This window comes from Mirounga angustirostris, unplaced genomic scaffold, assembly GCF_029215605.1.
Source record: "Mirounga angustirostris isolate CCGP_5_RB_7025 unplaced genomic scaffold, mMirAng1.0.hap1 SCAF_11, whole genome shotgun sequence".
NCBI classification, from domain to species: Eukaryota; Metazoa; Chordata; class Mammalia; order Carnivora; family Phocidae; genus Mirounga; species Mirounga angustirostris.
Genome location: NW_026991719.1, coordinates 34,940,787 through 34,966,424, shown reverse-complemented (window position 1 = coordinate 34,966,424; position 25,638 = coordinate 34,940,787). Strand labels below are relative to the sequence as shown.

The following is a 25,638-nucleotide window of genomic DNA, read 5'->3' as shown; positions in this document are numbered from 1 at the left end:
AATTACACTAGTAATCCTACCTCCCCTCCCCACAAGAAAGCCTGAAACCCTGGAGTCGAGGTGCGACTTTTCCTGGGGAGCCCCGCGGATGGGACGGGGGTTGCTGGTGTAGAGGAGGTGGGTTTTAAATGTCACTTCCAAATGAAAATGCTTTCCTTCGGCCTTTTCCCTTTTTTTGATGCAGTTTTCGAAAGGAGCATTTTTGCGAGATAAGAAGTGACCGATCAAAATCGCTGAGGGGAGGTTGTAAGCAGCCGCTTTGCCCCAGCTTAGCGTTATCTTATCTTTCACACTTGCATGGCGGAAAAAAAATTGGCTTATCTTTATCCCCACCCCCTTCTCGCCTTAATTGCTAAAAAACACTGGTGTGTTAAACGGGGAGGAAGGAGGTCTCTGGATTGTCAGTGGAAAAGCAAGATTCAAAATGTGGGCGGGGGAGGGGTGTGGGAGCAAGGGTGGCGGGATTTATTCTTCCAGGCCTTTCTAGTACAACTAGAGGGTCCAGTCCAGGATGGAAAGCTTCGATGGCCAGATTTAAAAAAAAAAAAAAAGAAAAAAAATTCTGGCGATGGCCTTGGGTCGTGTGGCTTTCCCTAGGTCTTGTTTTCTCTGTGCTGCGATAACCAACCTCTCCTTCCCTTCTTGTCTCAAAAGCTGGTGGTGGGTCTCGGGATGAGGCCTCTCACTCTGCTTTCATTCCTCCTCCCCATACACATACCCCTTTTGGGGAGGGGGATGCAAGACTGGGACGCATGGCTTGCTGGAAATCATTAAAATATATGCGAGTGTCTGCAAACACACACTTTTAAATCATGGCGTTTCCCCTCCACGCTGGTATATTTAAACTCCAGAGCGAGCTGGATCTCCTCCCTCTCTCTCAGTCGTTTGTCTGTGTCACCGACAGGCCGCTAATGGCCGGGCTTCCAGGCGCTGTGCATTATGCATTAGCCTCCTCCCTCCGCCGCACACAGAAGGTTCTGTCAGGCCTCGCAACACAAACCACCCTGAGCCCCCCTCCCCACCCCCCACCCCCCCCGCACTCGCAGCCAGGGCCTGCGCGGCTGCTAACGCAACGGGGTCGCAGGGATGGGGAGGGGGCCCCTAGGGGCGAAGGCAGAGCAGAGTGGGCCTGAGGGACCCTGGGAGCAGGTAAAAAGTGCCGTGGATTAGGCCGTGTGGAATCCCCAGCCTGGCGCTGGCCCCAAGCTTTGCTCCCGGCTGACCTTCCCGAGGCCACCACCCGGCGCCACTCACGCCTACGCCCGACTTTGCGGGGGCCTCAGAGGCTTTTAGAGACAGATCAGCCCCGCACTTCCCTCTGCTGGGCCGTACTCCCTTTCTGCCCTGAGGGAGGGGCTGGTGGAGCCTTCCAGATCCCTCCAGTCCCCGGGTGGTGCCCGCGAAGGGGCTCGGGCTCCGGGTGATGCTATCCGCAGGGCTCCCCCGGGGAGTGGAGGAAGGAAGCTGGATACAAAATGGCTGGGGAGGAAAGCCAGCCGGCCAGGTCCGCAAGCGAGGAGTTGGTGCTTCTCCGCCCCCTCACCCCGTGGTTCCCACTCGCTGCCCCCAGCCGGGTAAAATAGGAGGCCCCTTGCTAAGTAAGCAGCCAGGGCGGGTCGTGGCGTCCGGGTTTATCTGCAGGAGCATCCGGCCCAGCGCGGCAGCTTCCAGGGCTCTTAAGCCGCGGCCAGGTGGAGCACAAGACAAGGCCTCCTGGAAGCCGCCCCCTTTTTATACTCTTTACGCTGACACCCATCTACCCAGCGAGCCCCTCAGTGTAAACCAAAGGGCAGCTCACTCACGGGTGCCTGGGTTGGAGGAGCTCAGAGCCTGACACTCATAGAGCCCAGACCAGAAATTCCAAGAGGCAGTCGGTGCTATCACGTTGGGCCTGCCTCTCGGACCCTCCTCCTCCTCCAAACGCCCAATAACCCCTCAAAGGCCAGACAGAAAGAGCCGCCATCTTCAACCTGGCGACCCCTAAGTCTAGGAGACTTCTGCCGTGGAAAGCAGGTACCTTTAGATGTTTCCGGATGACCGAAATCCCAGGAACAAGGATGCCCCGTGCTTGGAGGGGGTAGGCTAGTAAATCTTTTCCGGGCCACTAGGTAAGCCCAGAGTTCTTTTACGCAGTAACCAGGGAAGACTGTTAGTATGTGTTGTTTAAAATAGTTACCATTAAGAGGCTACCTCATACCATATGAAGTAAAAATACACTATCTGTGATCACCCAGATCCCACCTATCACAATAATCAGCAGCATAAATGTGAGAATAGCCTCTGAAGAGCGTCACCAGGGACCTACAGAGCTTTATGCTTTAGATCATACACATACGTTACAAATGAACTGCACCCACAATGTTGGAACCCCAGGGTCCACCAAATACCAGGTAAGGACCTCACCACGGGATGCGTGGCCTTTCCCCCAGACTTGGGTGGTGGTTGAAGGTGTGGAAGGGGCCCTGGCAGGTCTTGCACCATCAGCCTGGGCCAAAAAGTGTGGCCAGGCTCCAGGCCTGCTCCCTGAGGTACCAACCTGCTTGCCTAGTTAGTTGCGGGGCTGGGATAGAATCTGCAGCAGAAGAGTGCCTGAGAGCCTGAGGTCCAGCCATATGTTCTAACCGAGAGACCTTTCCAAGGGGACAAGAGGTGGGTGGGAGAGGTGTGGCCCCGCACCTCTCCTTTCTGAGCCCCTTTCTTTCTTTCTCCACTGCCTGTGCTGCCCCCCTCCCCTGCGCTCATCCACTGCCTCTCTCTGCCTCCTCCCCTGCTTTCATTGAAATACTCCCCTTGCTGAGTGTTGGGTATAGCAGCCTGACCCCCCCCCCCGCCCCCCGGGGACTCCTGGGAGGGCAGGGGAGGAGGGAGCCCAGGAAGGCCATGGCTGCATGAACGCTCTGCAGGCTCCGAGGTGTCCCCAGCTCCCGGAGTCCCTTCCTGAATGGGGACACGGAATGGGACTGCCCTGCGTGAGCTTTCTCCTCCTCCTCCCTGGAACAATTCCAACTAACCGGGCCAATAGGTGTAAACTCCCAACCCTCCCCTGCCTTAAAGCACCTCCGGAAAATCTCACATTTTAATTCCCAGTGAGTCACGAACCACCCTCCCCACACACACACTCATGCCTCTTAGGACTCCCTTAATAAGATATTTTTAAAATCCCACAGAGTTGGAAAATGTATCCCTCAGAGATGGAAGCGAAACCCTTTAATCCCACCAGCCCGCACGGGGATACCATGGAGGCCCGGCTCCTTAAAAAAGTCGGGGGGGTGGTGGTGGTGAATGCTGCAAATTACGTCAAAGGCGAATTTACTGGCCTGTTTGTCTCCAGCATCAAATTTCTCCCACAGTCAGCCCTCCTCGCGGCCCCCTCGCATTTACAGCACCGCACCCCCCCCCCATTCATTTTAACTCTAGGACTTTTAAAGTTAGACAAACAGGCCCCTTTGTCAGCAGCCCCAGGAGGCCACAGGATTCTGAGAGGCAGCAGGCTCCCTGTCTCGCTTAGTTCCTGGATTTTCCAAAAGTTCTGGACGGTTACATGCAACTCTTAACTCCGGGAAAAGCCTGTGCCTGGGGGGAAGAGTTGGGGAGGCATGGGAAGGGGAGAGAAGGTGGCCGGGCATGGTGCCAGGGTCTCTGCGGCGGCCTAACCGAGCCGGAAGAGCCTGGCACGGCTCCACACTCAGCCAGGCCAGCTCTCCTGCGCGGCCCACAGTGGCACGGCGGCCTCCTTGCCTGGAACCACGTTCAGAGAGTTTCCCCACAAATACCCAACTTCAGCCTTCCTGGTTATTTTAGACTTGTTTTGAATAAAAGGAGTCGCTTCAGAAAGAAATGTTGCTACAACACACAACCAGAGGCCTTTTCTCCAGCTGTGTCTGTAACTCGCATGCGTTCAGTCTAATAACTTTTAATGTCTGGCCCTAAAATGTCTTTATAAAAAATAGCTTTACAGCGTAATAGTCCAGGTGTCTTTCTGCTTGTTACCGGAGATTAAAAAAATGTGTGGGTTTGCTTTCAGAGACATCCACCTCCAGAAAGACCGGGAAGAAAAAGGCGTGCATTCCATTATGCAGGCGCGGGTCCTGGAAGTGGTGACGGCCCAGCAGGGCTGGGCACTGTTCTCGGGGGAGGCGGGGGGGGGGGGGGGGGGGGGGCACTTGCCTGCCTGTCTTTTACATCAGTTGTTATAAGCAGCTCTGGAGCCTGAAGATTTAATTCTGCCAGAAGTTTCGGGTTTCAAACGGTAGAGATGTTTCACTTCTGCTTTGAAAAGGGCTCTTTTTATAACTATGTACTGAGAACTAAAACAGAATAAATAACATCGCACCTAACACCAGTCCGGCAGTCAGTATTGAGTCTAATTTTTAAAAGGGCTCTGCTAGCTAGAGCTGATTTTGGCCTTGACCTTGACTTCGTAATCAACTTGAGATGCTTTTGATTATTTTTGGCATGGAGACACTCCAGGATATTTTAAAACTTTCCGTGTGGATTTACAAGCTACCTCCATTTCGGATTGATGTTCTCATCGAGCCTGCACCATCTTGTCCTTAAGGCAGAAAGAGACTTCCCCCACCCCCAGCATAAAAAGACTAGCGAAGAGCCCAGTAGGATCACCTTTTGCGGCGAGGTCCGGGCCCGCGGTCTGGGTGCGGCTAGGCCGGAATACCCCTCCCCCACTCCCACCCCTTCCCGCCAGCTTCACGAACTGGGGCTTCACGGCTCGCCCTAGAGGCTCTGCGCTCCGGGGAGGCCGGAACCTCGCCTCTCCGCCTCCCCCTCCCGCCCGCCGGCCCCCGCCCTCCCCCCGCGGCCAGTACCGCGCGGGGTGCGCTGGAGAAGCTCAATACGTGTCAATTGAATTGAACTGCTGCGGGCGCAGGCTGTACGCCGCCGCCGAGCACCGATCAGCACGACGTTACCGAGTGGAAATTTATGGGGCGAACGGTGTAAGCCAAAAGTTGCTCCCTGCCAAGGAAAATAAAACGCGGGAGATAATCTCCCGAGGCCGGGGGCCGAGGGGCCAGGACAGAGCCTCCAACCGTCTGAGGTGCAGACTACGAAATGCCCGTAAACGGGGAGAAATTCTGGCGGATCTCCGCTCCCCTGCCGCCCCCACCCCCGCTTCCTTGTGCCCCACTGACTGCCTTCCCCACCTCACCCCCACGCCCCCGCCTCTCCAAACAATTCCCACACAATCGAAACGTCCGGGGAACTCGGGTGCGGAGTTCGGGCGGAACGGCCACCGGGGCCAGGCGTGGTGTTTGCAGGTAGCTCTCTGGGCACCAGAATGGGCCAGGGCTCCTCCCGGAGGAAGGGGCGACGCAGGGCGAGGGTGGGCGCCGACGCGCACTCGCCAGGCTCTGCCGGGTCTCGGAGGGGACGCGCGAGCGGGAGAGCGCAGCGCTGGTGGCGAGAGGAGGCAGCGGCGCCTGCCGCTGGGGTTTGACAGCTTTGGCTGCGCGGAGTGCGAGGCGCTTTATGGTAATTGCGGTCCTCCACTGGCCTTCTGGGTAGCGAGGGGAGTCTCGGCGCGCGGCTGGGAGAGCCGCCCCCGCCGCCCCCGCCGCCCCCCATCCCCTCGGCTCGGGATCAGCCGGCCGCCCGAGCCGCCGCCGCCGCCGCCGCCCGAGCCGGTCTCTGGCTCAACCAGGACGCGCGCCCGGGCCGGGTGTGCGCAGCCAACTCGGTCCGAGCGGGGGAGGGGAGGGCAAGGGGCGAGTGGGGGGAGCCACCCAAGTGGTCCGGGCTCCGGACCCAGAGAGGTGAAACGCGCCCGGCCGGGAATCGATGACGGCTGGGGAAACTCGGGCAAACCTTTCTTGGGGAATCACCCCTCCGCAACCCCACCGCCGAGGCGCCGCAGCGGAGGGTGAGCGGAGGCTGGGGGAGCTCAAACTTGCGAGAGCTGGAGGCGGCGGCGGCGGGCGGGCGGCTGTCGCCCGAGCGCAGCGCCTGCGGGGGGAGGGGAGGCGGCTGCTGGGAGGGAGGGAGGGAGGGAGGGAGGGCGGGCGGGCGGAGGGAGGGGGAGGAGGAAGAGGAGGGAACCGGGGAGGGGGACGCGTTGGGATCGCGGCGTGCGGCGGCAGACGGAGCCCGGGCTCCCAGCGGCAAGGTGAGGAAGAGCTACGCTCCTCGTTGAACGCGGGCCGAGCTCGGCGGCTGCGGGGGAGACGCGCCGGAGCCCAGACCGCGACCGAGAGCGGGAGCGAGGCGGGCGGCGGCGGAGGGGGAGCCCGCGAGCCGCCGGGCGGGGAGCCCAAGCCGCGCTGTCGCCGCGCAGGGACGACTTGGCCAACACACTCACTCACACACACGCGCGCGCGCGCACACACACACACACACACACTCACATACACCCAGCCCGAGCGGGCGCTCGCGGCGATCCGTCAACATGGCGCTGGGGCTCCTGCCCGAGCGCGGGCGGCAGCAGCGGCGGCGCGGGAGCTGCTGAGCCCGGCCGAGCCCGGCCCAACCCCGGGAGCCCGGAGGATCGCGCGGGGCCGTCGCCACCTGCCCGGAGGCTTTGAGCCCGCCCCGCCCCGCCCCCACCCGGCCCAGAGCCCACCCCTCCGCGGGGCCGACCCCGAGGGCAGCCGGCTGGCAGCAGACGGCGAGGGAGACGAGCGAGCGCGGCACCGCGAGCGGGCTGCGGGCAGCCGGGGACGGCAAACTTTGCTGCTCGCCGCGCTTCCCCGGCCCGGCTCCTTCTCCGCTCGCTAACGTCGCCACCCCACTTTCCTCCAACCCCGCACACCTCTCCCCACCCAGCCATCCGCCCCTCGCTCCTCCTCGCCGCCTCGACTCTGCTCGGGGGTTGGGGGGGGAGAGGAAAACTTCAAAGCGCCGGATCGCAGGCTCCCTGCTTACTCCCCGGCCGGGGATTTCAGGTCAGTGCTCGGAACACCTTTCCCCGGGGAGGCCGCGCGGGCGGCGGGCGGCGGGCGGCGGGCGGGCGCGTCGCGGGCTGCAGCCGGCCCCCTCCCTCGGGGCCCCCTCCCGCAGCGGGTTGCTCCTCCGAGTCTCTCGCGTACCCCGTGGAGCTCGAAGGTTTCGCCTCGCGCTTCCCTTTGGCTGCTTGGCTCGCTTTCGTTTTTATCTCCTAGCTGTAAGTTATTAAAAATGCAGCCAGCCTAAGCGGCCCCGCGTGGGCACCGGGGAGGGAGGGACGCGGCGAGGGGCCTGCCGCCTCCCCGGGGGCTGGGAGGAGAGCAGGGAGTTCGCGGAGTGGAAGTTTGCAGCCTGTGTGTGTCTGTGCGCGGGAGCGCGGTCGCCGCTGAGCGCCGCGAGTCGGGCGCGGGGGGAGGGGGGGCGGCTGGGCTGGAAGCTGGGAAGCTCGGCTCGGCGTTAGCTCGCGAGCAGGAAGGGGAGGGCGGCGGGTTCCCGTCTGCTTTCTTTTTCGACTCGGGAAAGAACTGTAAAAACCCCCAGCCGCCGCCGCCTCGTCTCGCCTCTCCAGGGGCCGGTCGTTCCTCCTAGTGGAACGACGGCGTGTGCGTGCGCGAGGGTGTGTGGCGGGCGCCCCGGGCCGAGCCGAGCTCGACCTGCCGCCGCGCAACTCGGGAGGGGAGTCCCGGGTTTTTTCTTGGCTTGCCCCAAAGCGCGAATCACGTGGATTTAAAAAAAAAAAAAGAAAGAAAGAAAAGAAACTACTAGGAAATCGAGCCGAGCGAGGGGTTCCGACTCGGCCCGCCCGCCCGCCAGCCAGGTCAGACGCTTTGTTTTTTAAATGTTCTTCTGAAATTATAATCCGAGACTCCCTCCCACCCCCCACGCCCTCCCCGACGTTGCGGGGTAGGTTCTAAGTTGTGAGCCCCCGGGGGCGGGGGGAGAATGTGCGGGGGCGGGGGCGGCGGCGGGAAGGGAGGGCGCGGGCGCCGGGGGGGGGGCGCGAGACCTGGGCCCTCCACTGGGCAGCGGGGAGTCTGGTGGGGAAGCTGTTTGGGCGTGTGCGTGTCTGTGGCCGGAGGAAGTTGGTCTCACTCGGAGGGCGTGCGGCGCAGAGGCTGAGGGCGAAGAGGAACTTGCGCACCCGGGCGCGATCCTCGGCCAAGGCGGGGAGGGCGAGGCGCCGCTGCGCCGCGGGGCCCGCGCTCGGAGCAGGCGGGCCGCGGCGCCGCAGAGCCTCCGCCAACTCGGGGGCTCACGGCGGCGGCGACGTGCGCCTGCTGTTTACCAAGCGAGCCCTGGGGCGCCGTGTGCGGAGCAGGGCGCTCAAGGCACGCGTGGTCCCGGCGGGCTTTCCGCCGCTCGCACTTTCGAGTGGGCACTTCCCTGGGTCCCTGAGACGGCGGAGTCTGGCCGCGTCTAGGCCGAGGCCGGGCGAGGCTTAATTTGCTGTTAATGAATCTTTTCCAGAAAGTCCGCGATCTCCAGCTAGAGGCTGTGAGTGCCTGCGCGTGAGGGCGCGCGCCGCCGGCGTCTGAAGGGTGGGGGTGGGGGAATTGAAGAGCGAAGGAAGGAGGGGGGAGGGTTATGTGTATTTAAAAACAAACCTTAAAAAGAAACCAGCGCGCTTCAAATAGGTATTCTCACAGCCTCTCTGTGTCTAGACCAGACAGCTCAGGGTTTTAGCTGGTTTTTTATTTTTTTCTTTCCTTTTTCTTTTTTCTTTTCTTTTTTTTTTTTTTTTGAGAGGGAGAAGGCGAAGGGAGGGGTAGTGGTATTTGGTGCAAGGGGTAGCCTCTTGTCGAAAAATCCTTAAAAATGGCCTGGAAGTGAAAACAGGGAGGAAATGGCCCACCCCAGAAGGTAGTGGGTGGCGAACGCAGACAGAGTTGGGTATTTCTAGCCATCTGACACTTCCTGTGGCACTGGAAACGGACACCGCGGGCCGAAATCAATCCTTACGAGGTGTTGGATTCGGGTTTGCCAGCGGAATTGCTTGTGTGGAAGGCATTTTAATTGTCGGTCTCGGAGACTTCTGTACGTGGGCACTTGGAGAATACGTTTTCTTCTCGACCCTTCCCACTCCACCCCCGACCTGTTATCTGGTCTGGGCTTTGCAGTGTTGGTTCTCGTGTTTATTTTGGGCACGATTTCACCGCGTGGAGGGACGTTGGCGGGGGGCGGGGGAGCTGGCGGTGATTAATATGCCGTCCAGGTTTAATGCGAGGCTGGCCTTCAGTGTGCGGGTATCCGCCGCCCCTCGCCAGGATTGCCTGGGGTAGTTGGGGGAGCGCGCGGGGTTCGGGCGCCAGGCGCTCGGCAGGCAGGTTGGGGCTGGGGCTCGTACGGCCCCAGCGCTGTCCTTTGAGGCGCTGTCACCAGTAGGTGACTGAGAGTTAATTAGGAAGTGTTCTCCGGATCAATGGGCCGCACAGCTCATTAGCGATTCTCCCCAGCCCTTTGCAGGGCCGGCCGGGCCTCTGCCTCCCACACAGGCCGGGGCCCCGCGGCCGGGGCTTCGGAGAGCGCGGCTGGGAAGTGGGGAGGGACCGGCAGCAAGGGGCGGTGGAGAGGCGAGTGTAACTTCGCCGGGCTGCGCGTTGCGTGTGGCGCCGCGAGGCCCGCGCAACCCGCTCTTTCTTCCTGCTCTCGGTCGCCTCGACTGTGTCTTTAACTCGCTCCTGCTCGCGTCGCTGCCTGGCGACTCCTCCCCGCCTCCCTCGCCTATCTCTTGTTCTCTAAGCACGACGCCTGTGCTCCCCGCCCAGTTTGGGATTAGACAAGATAAAAATAGGACTGCCCAGCGCGCAGAGCTGTGACTGCCCCGGCAGCCGGGCTGGCGGGAGCGCCGGGGGCCGGGGCCAGGGCCGGCGAGAACCCGCCGTGCGCTCGGGGCGGCCCGCGCCCGTAGGCTCCCACCCCCACCCTGCAGGCGCGGTCACGCTCCACGGGTTCTGTCCGCCGGGAACCGTGCGAACAGGGGGACCTGGGCAGGGTCTCCGCGCTCTCGCGGGTGTTGTTGGTGTGCCTGTGATAGATCGGTCTAGACAGGCATGCAGGCTCCCTCCCGGCTGAAGGACGGGAAAGGGGGGGGGGCGGGCCGCGGAGGCGGCGGCAGACTCCCGTGAGCAGCGAGTGAGCGAACAAGCCTGCGGGCCCTGCGAGCAGGGTGGAGGGAAGGCTGTGAGGATTTCTCTTAACCCTTTAAAGGCAATGGGGGAGTGCGATGCGGTAGTGGGGGCAAAGATCCTTGTAGAAATTCCTGGAGGCAGAGTAGCCCCCCCGGAGGGAGGGGGGCGGGGCGGGAGTCTGGGCCTAGGGTTTTCCTTTCTCTTCTGTGCTTGCACGCTCACATCCTGATGCATTGGACTCGATTCTTCGACAAACCAAACGCAGCTGCTAGATGGTCTAGTTTGACCCAGGACCTCTCAACGGGAGGGAGGCGTGAACACACAGTAGGCACCCTCACTTAAGGAACCGGGTTTAGGAGATGCAGATCTAGACCTCCCAGAGAGAATTCGTGCAGACGATCCTAGTAATGGGAAGGTCGGCTCAGAGCTGTGGTGGGGTGGGGCCTCTGACCAAGACTGCTGCAGACGGAAGACCTGAGACTGAAATGCCAGGCCAATGTGTACAGGTATGCGTTGGAGACAGCAAAGAGGTCCTTGAGTTGTCTGTATAAACAGACGGCACTTTTAACCATGAACTTGTGGGGAGTTAGAATCAGATATGTGCAAGGAGACAGCCTCTAAACAGGAGTTGGTTAGGGATGTGTACAAGGTCGAGCATCCGTATGCACAAACGTGGGGTCGACATTGAGCCCGTCCAAAAATTTAAACATAACCTCACAGAGAGTGGTCTAGTTCTTTCTAGAGGTTGAAATTGGTGGGTGGGTTACCCTATATATAAATAAGTCATTAGTGAACACACCTCTGTCTCCTTCCCCATCCTCTTCCTTTTAGGGTTTGTGGTTCAGGGGATTCTCTAGTTATATTTAAACTGCAAACCCATGTTGGTCTAGCCTGGGAATGGGCCACATATTACGGGCAAAGCAAGAATGTAAGTAGGGGGGAGGTGTAGGAGCTAGACAGGAATGTTCAGATTAAGATGTGCGCCTGGATGACATGTGCTGAAACAAATCAAGACACTTGGTCTCCGATGCCCACATGGAACAAGAGATACATAAGAGATAAAGAACTGGCCGAGGAGAATGTAAACACGGGTGTGCAAATACAGGGACCTATAGTGATATTCTAAGAGAAAAATCCCAGACTTTGTTGAGCTGGAAACTGGGGCAGAATTTCTGTAAGTGCGTTCCAGAGACAAAAGCCCATTTAAAGGTGTGAAGAGGGTCACTTGGAAACACAAAAAGCATTCATATGCATACATCCATGCTTAGATACACTGGCTGAATGACAAAAACTCCTCCTTGGCCGACGAAGACTTTCCTGCCGGGGGAGAGCAATGTGGGCACGGAAGTGTGGGCCGCCTAACCACCTTTGTGCACTCACTGGCAGGGAAAAACTGTGTCGTAGGCTGGAAGGAAACTGAGGGCAAAGCGGCCTAGCTAAGGGCGAATGGCCCTCGCTCACCAGTAGTACTTCTGGTTATAATTTCTTCCCTTCTGGGGCAGGGGAGAGGGTATGTGTGGAGCTGGTAGGAGGATCTCTAAGAGATTCTGAGTTCTTGACCTTGAGTGGATGGATGGTGGAGGAAAAAGAAGAGTAGGTCAGGAGGAATAGATAGATGGTGGCCCTCCTCTGAAGTCCTGTTTGCTGATGTGGCTGTCAGCCTGGTGGACTGATAAAGATAGAACCGAAAGAAGTGCGAAGTTCGGCCTCCGGGAGCAATAAAGGGGAGGTATGCTTTCATTTTGGTATGCTTTAATTTTTTTTTTCTTTTTCTTTTCTGGAGGAGACCTTGCGGGGACGGTCTGTGTAGGGTGGATTGGTAGGCGCCTGTGCGACCCCAGACGCTCACGTAAACTAGGCTAGGGTTTGGTTTGCCCGCGGCGTCGATTTGCCGCGGTCCCTCTTTGTCTGAGCCCAGCCGGGAATTCCAGCTTTTATTGGGAAGACCGCACTCGGGTGGAGCCCGCGCAGGGTCGGGCGGGGCAGGGCTGGGCCGCGCGGTCTGGGCGGGAGGCTTGCAGGCCGCAGTGCCGCCCGAACTCCGGGACGGTCCTCAGGAGCGCAAGGCAGCCCTGACGATACCACCTCGGTGGTTTCCTCGAGGGCACCGGGCCCGGCCGAGCTAGCCAGGCGCGGCGGGGCGGGGTGGGGGACCTCGAGGGTCCACTTCGGCCTCCGAGCCCAACCCCTCCCTCCCGCTGGCCCCACCCCTCCCCCCGCCAGCCCGAGGCCGAAAGGAGCTCAGAAGGCCCTTTGTTAGGCCCCAGGGTCACACCCGTGCCCTGGGGGCCGCAGAGGGGCGGGAGAGCGGTGCTCTCGGCGAGAAAGGACCTTATCCTTGCTCGGAGGCCTCAGCCGCCCGCTCACACGGTTCGGGGAGGGGAGGCCGAGGCCGGCCAAGGCCCGCCCCAGCTGCTTTGCCAGTGTGTATGGCCCACAGGATTCCGTCTGTTTGCAAAGCAGGCTGCACTGCTGGGGCCTAGGTGGCGGCGGCGGCGGGGTTGAGAAGCTGCTGGGGCAGAAGTGGACAGCCTCCTCGGGCCGCCCGGGTGGTAGCCCAGCCGCCTTCGTCGCGAGCACTTGGCCCGAGACTTCCGCCGACCACCAGCCCAGCCCGACGGCTTTTTGCTAGTTACCCCCAACGTGTTCCTCTGGGAGGGATATCTGACTTTGTGTTGGATGGGAATGAAGGAACGATGCTTTTCTGCGGTATTTCTGTAGAAGGTCCCCTTTCCCAGCACAGGCTCATCTGTGCCTGTCTTCAGTCGAGGGTCTCGGAAATGGGGGTCCCTCACTTGGTTAATTTTTAGAGCTATGTCTCCCCAAGCCATCCATCCCCCCCCCCCCCCAGCACCTACAGGCTCGGCTCCCTGTGATTAGACTAACGGGGAAGTCCGCTAGAAGATCCTGACAGCATAAAATATAATTTGTGATCTAAAAGACAGTTTCCAGTATAATCTCATTATGCACCACAGACTCCCGGTGTTATTTTGTGGAAGGCGGACAATGATCAATTTACATTGACCCGGGGCTGGGCGAGCTTTTAGATGGTAATTGCCATATTGATTTGCATGCAAAAAGGAGACCTGCTAAAATTAAAGACCGGAAGCTAAATTAAACTAAATTTATTGTCTAGGTGCAAACCAGAGAAACTACTGGGGGAGGGGGTGAGTCAGGTCGGGGTGCCAGGGCCAGAGCAGGTGAAAGTCCCAGAGAGCTTCCAGAGGTCACAGATTTGGGAGCGATCTTTGCCCTTGTGATTTCATAATGTGAGGAGGGGGACTTGTTTAGGGTATGGGGACTCAGCGGGAAAAAGTTATAAACAGGCACCATTGCATTGAAGGCACTGGGGTCTTTTAATGCTAATAGTAACTGGCGAGGGGGAGGAGAGGTTTATAGGGTTATAGGGGTCTTCCTGCACCATTTCCGGCAAGCCCCTATTTCTATTGTTCTACCCGAGCGCTCGCAATCGTGCCAGGGACACCCAAAACTCTTACAACTAAAGAGTTTTAAAAAAAAAAGCCCGCGGCCCTGCCCGCCCCACTCCCACCCCTCCCCCCTGCGTAAGTTCTTAAGGAGCGCGCGCGAGTGTGAGGCGCACTGCACGCGCGCCGCGGGCAGGCGGGGACCGTTGGGCGCCTGCCGGAGTTCCTCCCCGGACGCAGCAGCCCCACGCTCGGCCGGACGCCGATCGCTTCGGGGAGCCGCCCGCTCCAGGTGGTTCCAGGTGGCTCAAGGTGTGTGTGGGGGGGTCTGCCGGGCCCGCTGTCTCGCGGTGTCGGGGCGGGGGTCGCCTCCCCGGAGGTTTGGAAGGGCCTGCTCGGAGCTAGGGGCGGGGGGGGGGCGGGGGCGGCGGGGGCGGGCGGAGGCTGGAAACCCTGCCCCGATCGCCAACGCCGGAAAGTTTAAAAAAGAGAGAGAAAGGCACTGGCCGGGAGCCAGGGGCGGCCGGGCGGCGGGGGCGTGTTCGGCTGGCTAGTCGGGTGAGGACCCGGCGCCGCCATTGCCTCGATCCCTCCCGCTGCCGAGGCCCTTGCCGGCCCAGTCGCTCCTGGAGCCATTTCGCACATCCGGAGCCCCCGCCTCTTGGAGGAGCCACGGGCTCGGCCCCGGGAAGCCCGCAGGGGCAGCCGACTGTCCGGAGCCCCTGCCCTTCCCGGTCGCCACCGAGCCGAGCGGGAGATGGCCCTGTGCAGCCTGGGTCGTCGGGTGGGGAGAGTTCCCGGAGCATCCGAAAGCCTGGGGCAGATCTGGAAATTGGGGATGGGGCGGGGTGGCGATATTAGGCCCCGACCCGCGCTTCTGGGATGAGAAGTTGGAGAAATGAAAGATAATCCAGTCCCTAGCTTGTCTCAGAAGGCTTGGCCTTTTGTGGGGACACCCCTTCCCCGGGGTGGGCGAGTCCAGTAGGGCCTGGCGTCTTACGAGCCACTTCCCTCATAATCTCCTCCCCCACCCCATTTTGGTCCTTGGGGTTTTTCTTTAAAACCCTACGAAAGGAGTAGGCGCACTCTTTCCAAAGGGCTTTTGCTCTATCTAGGTAATTTGATTTATTGTTTTATGTGGCAAAACTAGGGTGGCAGGCCCAGCCCCAGTACCAGGAGTCAGCACTTTATTACAGGGCCCTGAGAGTAGCGACCCACCAACCCCCTGCCTATTTTGGACTCCTGAAGGAGGGGAAAGTGGAGCTTTGTTGGAAGCCCTGACCTCACACCAGGGTATTCTAGGGTAGGGAGATGTGTAGGAAGTCTCGGGAAATTGGGAAAGACTTCACGTGGACTAAGGTTACTGGGTGTAGGAGAAACTGGGTTCTGGTCTCCTTGTTGACTAAGTTATACGTTACATCAACTCTTTCCTCTTAGCCTGTCTCCGAAGACAAGGGCTAAGGAAGCTTTCCGAAATTCTTGGGGATTTCAGATGGCACAATTAGACCAATAATTGGCTCCTCTCCGCAACTCCAGGACTGAGTTTGACCGTGGCCCATTTTTACTAGCTGTGTGACCTTGGGGGCAAGTTATTTATGGCCTCTGAGCCTCAGTAAGTTTCTTCATTTGTAAGACTGGGAATAATTATCCACCTTTAGGATCAAAGAAGACTACTTGGCACATAGTAGGCCCTGAGGATTTAGGGATTGCTTTGAATAACTAATCAGGTTCCTATAGGTGCGCCTCCGTTCCCCACTGCCCCCCCCCCCCCCGCCCTCCTGAGACCTGCCTAGGCCAGTGTCCCGGGAGCGACGCAGGTTAAATTCGCCTCCGACGATCTTTCTCTGGTCTGCCTTCGTGGGCTCCTCTTTGTTTTGTTGCAGTTCTTTGCATTCTGCGCTCTAAAGGGTTCCATATGAAAGGGCTTGGATTTTTCCCCCCCTAAGTGGGGTCATTATTTGGCTAGGAATTGATTCCAGAACTGGGCATCTAGGTGCTCTTTGGCAAGCCTCCCCGTCCTTCTTTCAGGGGAGAGAGGAACCTAGTGGCTGGAGGGGTGAGACCTGGTTGGAAGAGGTGAGGGGGTGGCCTGCTGCAGAGGCCAGAGGTGCTGTGGTTTGTTTGATAGGGATTAAGTCCGGATGTTACGAGGTCTCAGTGTGGTTTTCAATAAAGTCTGCCAGGGATTGCTTCTTTTTTTATATCGATATGTATTTTAAAAAATTACCAGCATGAGAAGAAAACCAGACCTGTATGGATCCAGGCCGGTAGTAAGCTACTGTGATCAGGTTTCCTACTCGACTCCCAGAGGGGAAGTCAGCGTTTGATTGAAGCTACACTTGGTTCTTGACTCTCAGGGGATGCCTGCTCTGAAACAGGAGCCCTCCCTTTCTCTCCTCCTCTCTCCCCTCCTCCTCCCTCTTTTTCCCTTCTTCCCCTAAAAGCCTTTGTGCTGAAAGAGCTTCAGTAGGCACGAATCCCTGGTCCCTCTCTAAAGAATGCCTCCCAGCCTTTGCTGACATTGTTTTGTGAACAGTGGGTTTTACCAGGCCAGCAGTTTTCCCCGCATCTTAGCTCACTATTTTAGAGGTAGAGTATGGCCAGGATGCGCCTAACTGCCGTGATTTCCACACCGTGGAGCCAGGGCCTTGCCTGTAATCTGAAGACACCTTAACCTTTGCCCCAGATGCCTCCAGAGGGGGTGAAGGTGGGGAGAGCAAGGACAGGGGGTCGTCGTTGAGGGTCTGTTTGTTTTTCTCCAGCAACAGAGGCAGAGGGTGGAGAAGGGGCCGAGTCAGGGAGAAGGGACGGTCCAGCTTTGGGTCTGATTTAAAACTTGGTCTAATTGGAGAAGCTCTTAGGCACTCAACAGTTCTGTACAAATGCAAACTTGAAATAGCTCTAGGCCTACGTCATTTAGGACAGAATAAATGAAGTACAGAAATGTCCAAACTATGCAAATCCTGGAGTTGTCTGCCCTCCCATAAACACATGACAAGTGCCAAGGCATTTCCAGTCAAAACAGCCATGGAACCAGCAGCCTCCATCCTTTGTATTTATTATTTTATTAACAGCATTTTACACAGCAGTTAACAAGCAGAGCCCTGCCTGCTTTGCGCCCCGTCTCTCGGCCGACCAGGGGGGGAAACTGGATGGATGGCAGTGGGGAGGAGTGGTCTCTAAAGGAGACGGCTAGCTGGAGGAGTCTCTGCAGATGGGTAAGGAAAAGTAGCATTTGGGGCTTCTTTCTACTGGCCCGAAAGAGAAGACAGCGCAAGTGAGCCTTTGGAGGAAGAGAATCCCCTCTCCCTTCTCAAGAGGAAAGTTGCACAGATGTGGTTATGTCTGGTCTCTGCTGGGATTCCAGAAGTTTAAACAGTATCATTTCAGGATCCTCTCTGCCCATCCGTTATTGGCAATTTTCACAGAATAAGTATTTGTCTGCTGTCCTGAGTCTGTATCCTGGTGGAAAGTTTGTAACGAAAAGTAATGCCTTTCTTAAGTCATAAAATGAGCCTTGTATGATTATTTAATTAAAATCTATTTAAGGACCGATTAGGCGTGTAATTTGCGCTAATAATGACGATTATGGAAATGTTCGACTTAACCAAAAATCATAAAGGAGACATTTTGATCAGTGGGGCGGCCAGTAAGTATTCAGGGAGTCGGACCATTTTCGAGGCGCCAGAGGCGGCGGGCGGCGGAAAGTGCGGAGCCGCCTGGCCTCTGCGCCCCAGGGCTCCGGGAGCGGCGGGCCTCCCTGCCCCGACCCCAAGCCCCAAGCCCATGCCCGGCCCCGGGGGCTTTGCCGAGCAGAGAAAGCGACCCCGGGAGTGTGAACCACCTCTCTTCCCAGCCGAGGGAGTGGGGGAGGGGTGCCTCCCCCCAGCCACCAGGAGGGGCAAACTCGGGGAGAGGGCTGATAAACCGCACAGAAATCCCGGCGACAGGGCTGTGCTCTTTCGCTTTTACAATCAGCCGCGACAAACTGCACGCTGCCTTGGCTAGCCTTGGCTGGAGCCTGGGGGGCGGGGGGCAGGGGGTGGGGGGAGGGGGGGTCCCCTTGTTCCGGAGAAACCTGCCAGCTGCTGGGCTTGGTGCGAAGGCAGCGGAGGCAGACACAATGCTGCTGTTGTTGGTTTGATCTCGAACTGGGGATTGTTAGTCTGGCTTTAACTGTGTGGTAAGGGGGGAATGTGAAGGCTGTTTACAGCGAGTGCAAATAATGTGACAGCTGTTGGTGCACGAGCAGCGCCGCGCTTACACAAAGCGTGCACTGTGCAGGCCCGCGGAGAGCCGCAGAGGTGGCCGCCGCTTTCTGGCCACGGCGTCCTCGTCCTCCGAGGAGAGGAAAAGTCAGCCGCGCGTCGCACCGCCCCCCGCCCCAACACACACCTTTGCGGCTCCCAGAATCGGCACGGAGGTGCAGGATGGTGTGTGGTGTGTCGTCTAGTCCTGCAGACGTGGTGGGAGAGGGCCCACGGGGTCCCGCGTGTCACTGTCCAGAGGGGCTTGGCCAGGATCGCTGCACCTGGGTCCTCAGGTGCTCAGAGGCACGGTTTTTAAGATTTGGGAACGTAACTTGCAGCCCTGAGCAAGCTTGTTGGAAACTGTGTTATTAACCGAAGGCTGTCTGGAAGTCGCAGAGGCTCTGGTGGCCCTCGTTGCCCCTCTGAAGTGGCTCTGTTACTGAGACAAGTTAGAGAGACAGGCGGGCGCTGTGTTCTGTGCACTCACCACTCTTTCCCCGGGCTGGAAACACAGGTGTGTAGGCTCAGGACCCAAAGGGGGGCGGGGAGCGAAGGGGTGCACTTTGGCTTTTGATTACCCACACCCCTTAACCTTCCCTGGCAAGCCTTCCCATTTCCAAGAGCACATTCGCCTTCAGCTGTAGGACGCAAAGGTGCGGCCCTGAGGTGTGCCCACGGCACCACCCACTCTGTGACTTAGATCAGCTAGATGCCCACAGCCACAGGCCTTCTCTGAGGTCCTGGTCGCCGGCCAGGCACTGGGGGGAGGTGCCAGGGCGGGAGGGAGAGCAGTTGGTGGCGGCAGTCACCCCCCCACCCCACCCCCAGCCCTGGAGATGTAGGGCTGGCCCAAGCAGGTGGGTTCAGGATGGCCAGGATGGCCAGACACGTTGGGCCTGCTTCTGGGCTGTCCTGGGGCCAAAAGGGTGTCAGAGTTGCTCCCCTCCCCCTCCCAAGACTGGAGCCTTCACAGCCCTGCGCTGCGCCCCCCCCCCCCCCCCCCCCCCGGTTTGGAGGATCATTTAGAGCTGATTTAATTCTGTATCTTGTCCTTCTCTGTGACTTTGGTCCCTGGGTGTACAGCCTCCAGGATATCTGCAAATTGAGTTCATTGCCCCCAGCCTCCCAGGTCTACCCTCTCGGAGTTTTAACGTGGACTTCTATATCCAGTTGGGTTCCCCAGTGGGGAGCTGGGAGATGCTTCTGGAGTGATACATGAACTTCGGTGCCAGTTCTATAAATTGGTCTCTTTTTATGACGTGTGCCATTTTCTGTAGGAATGTTGCTTGCAAAACGAGTTTCGCCTTGGAGGAAAGGCGGAAAGATAAACAAGCCTGCAACGCCAAAACACTGGCAGTCTTTCTCCTCCTTCCAGCTCTCTTAAAGCAGCCGGGCTGTATTTCCAGGATTAGACTCGGGCTTGTAAGAGGGACTCTGGTTGGCTTTTTTTTTTTTTCCCCCAAGCAAATGCAAATTAGAGAAAAATAATTTTCTTTCAACGATATGCAATGTATTAGTCACTTGTTATCGTGCTTCGAGGCAGGCCTCATTTGCGCGTCTGCCAGCTCGCTCACATCTGCTCGGCGCTGTTCGGGGCATTTTAACCTTGGCGGTGTCGTGTCTAGTCCCACGGATCAAGGAGGAGTAATTAAGCTCTGAACAGCTACAAAAATTCATGGGCCCCCATCTATACAGTAGTTGTTCCGCAGCTTTGTTTGGGGTGTTCCGAGTTCCAAGATTGAGTAGCAGACACAGGGTTTCTTTTGTTCCTCGTCAAGAAAGTGGGAGCCCCTCTCCTCCTCTGACCCTCACCCCCAGCCCTCCCAGAACTCCCAGACAGCACACACACCCAGCCAAGGAACCTGGGTGCAGATCACAGGACCCCGTGTGTTATGCATCTTTTATGCGTAAAAAGTTCCTTTGTGCCTCCCGTGTACGCCCGATAGCCGATGTTAATAGCCTTATGGTATAGCTTGTTCCGTTGCGGGGGTGGGAGGTGGGGGGCATGAAGTGCCTTTTATTCCTACAAAATCCTGGTGGAGATCGCAGTGCATGGACACCCCCTCTGCAGTTGTGATATGGATGGTTTATTCTGGATTTGCCCCCAGGCTTCGCAGACTCCCAAGTGGCAACCCCGCTCTGTCGGGATTAGCCTCAAGGGGGTGTGGGGTTTGGGGGGGGCGGGGGGGAGTAAGGGTGATTAATTGCATTCCATCTAGGTTTCCCTGTCCTGGGCTGCCTCCTGTTGAGGGACACCAGCCTCCAAATGGGCCCTCTCTCGCCCACGTGGTGGTGTGTGGCACCACCGTGAAAGAAAGTGAAAGGAACAAAAACCTGAGGCGGTGGCTTGCATTGGTGTCAGGGGAGAAGGGGAAGTGTCCCATGTTGGTCCAACAGACGACCCCGGTTTGGCAGCCACTCTCCCCGTGGATCCTTGCAGGGGCCTCCCCTCCCTGAATCCCTCCCCACTTTACAGTTGGCTGCACTTGGCTTGCTGCGGGGCGGGGGGGCGGGGGGGGGGCACGTCTATGGAGAATAACACTCCAGTCTACTCGGAAGGATCCCAGGATGATGGCCAGGAGGGGTCTGCGTGCGGGCACCCAAAGTTCCTTTTTGTCAGAGATTCAGCGGCGGGGGCTCGGGAAGGGGGAACCCCAGAGGAGCGCGCGGGCCACAGGGCCCGAGGGGTTAACTGGGGTCGGGAGACTAGGGATTGCGGGGGGAGGGAGGTCGGGCCGCCTTCCGGAGAGAGCCCGAGTTCTTGGAAGGCCGGGCGGGGGCGCGTCGCGAGGGTGTGGGCGTGTGCCGTGGCGCGGCCCCGCGGGGGACCTCGGTGTGGGGGAGCCGCGAGGAGGGGCGGGCGAGCCCGGAGCGGCACGGGTGTGTGTGGTGGGAGAGAAAATCCCTTTGTTGCCGACCGATCGCGCTCGGGGCTGAGGCGGGGGAGGGGGCACCCTTCCTCCGCTCGCCCTCACCGCGGCCGCCTAGGGCCAAGTTCACCCCCCGACCGACCCGAGTGGCTCTCTGCTCTGACCCAGGCGCCCTGGGAGGAGGCAGGGAAGGTTCTGGTTGCTCGAAAGGTCAGGGCCGCGCGAGTTTCCCATCCTCCTCGCTCCCTCTCCCCTCCTGCCCCGCAGCTCAGTCTGTTACTAATGCAAAACTTGGGGCGTGGGTGGGGACGCCCCCGGAGGCAATGGCCCTGGCTTGGAGTGTGCCAAGAGACAGCGCCTGGGCAGGCTGGATCACTCCTCCCCAACCCTCCCCCCCCAACACCCTTGGAGGGCTGGTAGACCAAGCCAGCCACCAACCTCAGCCACACCCCTGGAAGCCTATGACCCTGTCCCGTTGGGGGGCAGTCTTGGGGTCCACCTCGCCCTGTGCCCTGCAGCTACACACCCCGGGGGAAGCAGCCCAGGAGGGCCCTCCCCCAACCGTGCACATCCGGGAGAGCGTTTTCCTGGCATCTTCTACCCCCACGCAGCTCCCCTTCCCCCCCATCCTAAAATAGGAACTTCTTCACCCCTCCCTTCCTTGACACCGGGAGAGAAGTGCTGCTGTGCGACTCAGTCTGCTCTTGGGGCAGCCCCGGGAAGGGCTCCCGCCGGCTTCGCGTTGGGCTTTGATGAAATCCGCGCAGCTCTGCTGAAGGTCACTCCTCCCTGGCCTGTCCCCCTCTGTGTCCCTGCCTCAGCCTTCCCACTGCCACACAAAAGCTATGCGGCGACCTGGGGTTGTCGCACAACATGCTTGGTGGAGTCAGATGCTGTTTAATGGGGTTCAGCGTGGCGGGTGCTAGCAAAACTCAAGTCCGTAGTGCAGTTTAATCCTCTGGAAAACGCGGTGCCAAATATTTACAGATGAGGGGACCAAGGTTGACGAGGTTCGGCCACCTGCCCGGAGACACGCCGTGGATGAGGGTGGGAGCTGGGAGGCTGTGGTGGTGACCATGTTCACGCCAGCTCTGCAGTGAGGGGGGCCCCTTCCCCAGCCCGCCCTGCATGCAGACTGTCTGGTCTCCCCGATGGCAGCTCAGCCTTCTGAGCCGGAAGCTCCCCCCGCCCCCACACCTGCCCAGGCCTTCTTGGCCGCTGACTGGATAACCGCCTGATGGGGGCGCAAGGGGCGCCAGGTCAGAGAGACCCTAGGAAGGGGCACCATTCTTGCTTGCGTGGCGTGTGGGTGGGAGTTGGGATGGTTCGATGGCGGTGCTTTCCATTTTGTCGGTGAACTTGACAAGTGTGATGTGCAGACTTGAACTGAGCACCACCTGAAGGGCAGAGGCAGTCAAAGTGGCCTGGTGCCAGGAGGAGCCCAGTGGAGAGAAAGGAGGGGTGCCAAGCGTGGTCTGGTGCTGCCTCCGCTCCCCTGGCTCATCCCAGCCTCTCAGTCACTGCCGCTTCCCTTTTCAACCTGCTGTTTGTTGTCGGCCAGGGTAGATCGCCTTTAAAAGAAAAACCAGACAGCTCTCTCCTTTGCCTCAGTGCACAATGGTGTCCTCGTGGAATGGTGGTGGCGGGTGCTGCTCGGGGGCCTGTGTGCCCCTCCTGTCCCGTCAGAGGCTTGGCAGTGCCTCTTCTCAGGGATGACAGCTCCTAATTTTGGTCCCTCTGACCTCTATCTGCCAGTCAGGCCCTTTCGCCGGTGTCCAAGCCAAGCCTAGTACTCTAAGCATAACCCTTGGCTTCCAGAGCAGATAACTGCCCACGTCTGTTGAGGGAGACCCAAGCTCTCTTATGCTTTCGGTTACTGCCAGTCCGAGAGCCAGAGTCTACTCTGGGGGCCGGGGGTGGGGGTGGGTGGGTGCATTTTGTAAGCCAGGTCTCTCCCCAGAACTGGGTGTTCCAGAGGGCAACCGCTCCAATTCCTGGTCTGTTCTTTAGCGACCAGACACTCCTCAGTCTCCCCGTCTGACCTCTTCTCTCAGCCACCTTCCCCTTCCCTCCATCCCTGTCCTGCCTCCTTGGCCCCCTTCTGTCCACTACTGGAAAAAGGGTTAAAACCCCGTAGCCAGGATGTAGCTTAGCAGCTCACATGGAAACAGGTTGGTGCTTGTAAAGTGCTTTTCTTGAGTGACTTCACACATCTTGGCACTTCTAGCCTGCATGTGGAAGAGCGGGGCGGGGCGGGGAGGGGGAGGTTGGTGCACGCGGAAAATAAGGGCAAACAAGCCTCTCGTAGCGGCAAAGTGCCTGTTCTGTTTGTCATCTAAATCACATTATTTGTCCTCTCCACCGCGGCCCCAGGGTCAGCGAAGTCAGTTTTGAAACACTTTCTCTTAGTTAAAAAAAAAAAAAAAGGACCCCAACTGTTTCAACAGCCCCTTCTAGAAGCAGAGTGGGATGAGCATCTCTGTATCTCCGCCTCTCAGCCTCTTTGTGTTTCTCACCCCAGTGTCCCCTTAGCTCCACATCCCGGGGGGGTGGCGCGGGGGGGCAGGTCCTCGGGGCCTCCTGGCAGAGGGCCTCTGCTGCCGCCCAGGATGTTCCTGCTGGGGGTTCCTCCCGGGCATCCGGCCTCCTCCCGAGCAGGCCGTCACCCTGGAGAAGGGCCTCCTGCCAGGCGGGGCCATGGCTCACTGGCCCTTCCCGCTCAGCTCCCATCTTTGGCCAGGAACCTGAAGAGTTAAAAGTCTTTAGCTTGTTGCAATGAAATTATGGCTGGCGGTGGCGCCGCTGTTTGTTCAACAGACCTCCACTTTTAAACAGTTCACAAAAAGTTCATGGGGCAGCTAAAGATTGTGTGTGTGTGTGTGTGTGTGTGTGTAGTCAGCAGGATCCAACAATGTACCTCCTCCCTTGTTTCTTCGTGTACAGCCTCCTCCCTCTGCCCCCTCCCCAACACTCCATCTGACCCCCGCGCATGCCAAGCCACTTCATTCTGATGCTGGGTGTCATCTAAGTGTGTGGCATTAATGTTGAAAAATCCACAGGAAGGGCCCTGGAGAGGTGGGGTGGGGGGAGAGCTTTGAAAGCACCCAGTGCTCCCAGATATCCCTACATCACATTCCCCTTTCCTCCAAGTCCAGGCTGCCCCTTCTCAAGAAAAGCCCTTTTTGCGGCGGCGGGGGGAGCAAAGTAGGATGATGGAGACCGCACCCTTCCTGTTTCTTAGGTGCTCACAGGTCCTTGTCACAAGGCCGCTACTAAAGGAGGTGGGGAGGTGGCAGCTTGTTGAAGGGGAGGCCACTTTGGGGACAGCAGAAGCTTGAGGTCTCAGAGGCACACACACACACTTTTTCCTTCCCTCATCCTTTTCTTAGGGATTTGATTGAGTGACCGTTTCTGCTCCCGGTGTGATTTCTGCATTTCCTCATGGCGCGCAGCGCGGGGATGGCCTGGTGCGGTGGGTCCCCAGTTCCACTGCCGAAGCTGATGACCAGGTCGCCTGCACCAATGAATGTTGCCCCACCTTCCACGTCAGGCCACCCAGAATGTCTTCCCTTTGTTAGAAGGGGCAGCAGGAGTTAAGGAAGGGACAGTCCCTTGAATGTGCCTTGTGGTTGTCCCTTGCTAGTGGTGGCCTCCCCCCGCCCAACTCAATTCGTAGGTTTGGAAGAGAAGCCCGTGAGCCCCCACGGAACCTTCTTCAAGACCCCAATTGGTCTTTGCGGGGCACCATGGCTAGCCCATTGGAAAGAGGAGGAGGCGCTTCCTGGAGAAGGCGCTCCCTCGGAATCGCACCAGGCCTGCTGCAACTGCAGATTTCTGCCTCCTCCTCCTCCTCCTCCTCCTCCTCCTCCTCCTCCTCCTCCTCCTCCAGCAGCTTCATTGTTGGGCTCTAACTCCGCGCCGCGTGTCTGTGTGTGTGGCTCTTGATTAACAGACGGTGTTCTATGTATAGGGGCCGACGGGGATACTGGTGGACAAAAGGCCTAGTTAGGACAAAGAACTGCAGAAGGATAGACCAGCCTGGCTTTGGGATTCAGGTGCTCCCCCACCCCCACCCTCAGTTACTCCCAGAAAGAGTCCCCGGACCTGGTGCCTCCAGCCCCACCGACCTGGCAGTCTGCTCCTTGTGCTCAAGTGTAAAAGCAAGCATTTGCATATTTTTCCCTGCTAACAAAGGAAATGTGTCGACTTAGGGAACATTTGGGCTTTCGGAAACTGTGTGGGTGGGTGTGTGAGGGAGGAGAAAGAAAAGTTCCCCCGACGATCTGCACACCACTGATTTCACACTCTGCCTTGCGTCCCGTGTAAAGAGAGCCCAGCCCGGCCCAGGCCCGGCCCAGGGAAATGACAACGTGTTTGTGCGCGGGGAATTGGCCAGGGCCATCGGTCCCAGGCATTAAAGGCTCCCCTACTTATTAACCCAGCATTTAACAGCAGGATATGGGCTGAAGCGCAGTCAAAAGAAACGGCTCAACCTCCAAAGAGCAATTAAAATCCTGCACGAGGATAAATCACGCGCCGTGATAATCCTGTTAATAAAATGCAGCTTGTCCTGACCCTTCACTCATGCAGCAAACTAGAATGTGATGTGGGTGGGGGTGGTGGGCAGAGAAGGTAAGGAAGGGCGGGGAGGGGTGCTCTCCCCTCCTCTGCCCCTGGCAGCCTCCCCCTCCCCGTAGGTGGAGAATGGGTGGCTTTTGCCCGCTCCCAGCGTGCCAGTGGCTCGGAGCCCAGCAGCCTGGGCTGCTGAGACTTCTGCACTCACTAATGATTTCTTGTCCCCAGCGAGCAGGCGTCATGGAATTACTCACCCGCCTCCCTCTGCAGCTCCCAGGCCAAACCACCCGGGGTTCGGTGCCTCATCTGATCGCGGGCTGGGTGGGGTGGCTCACCAGCCCACCGACTCTTTGTAACCCTCCGTCTGTTAAGAAGCCCACACCACAGCCCCGGGGACACCTGGTAGTTTGGGTTGCCACACCGGACTCTTGTGCCTTCCACCAGCCCTGGTCCTCTTAGACCCCAGAAGAATCAGCGCGTGGCTCCCCAAGATTGC

General features: G+C 58.8%; 1 protein-coding gene across 14 annotated transcripts in view; it reads left to right on the top strand.

The window, feature by feature from the left end:
- The window catches only part of BCOR (BCL6 corepressor), an 86,025-nt gene that overhangs the window by 32,900 nt on the left and 27,487 nt on the right, over positions 1-25,638 (top strand). For 7 of the 14 annotated variants that reach the window (XM_064573929.1, XM_064573923.1, XM_064573930.1 and 4 more), the window contains exon 1: positions 6,125-6,893. The exons of 2 other annotated variants lie outside the window; for them this stretch is intronic. The gene's annotated coding sequence lies outside the window, so the exon portion shown is untranslated. 5 more of the 14 variants (XM_064573925.1, XM_054507686.2, XM_054507682.2 and 2 more) reach the window with 5 other exon arrangements.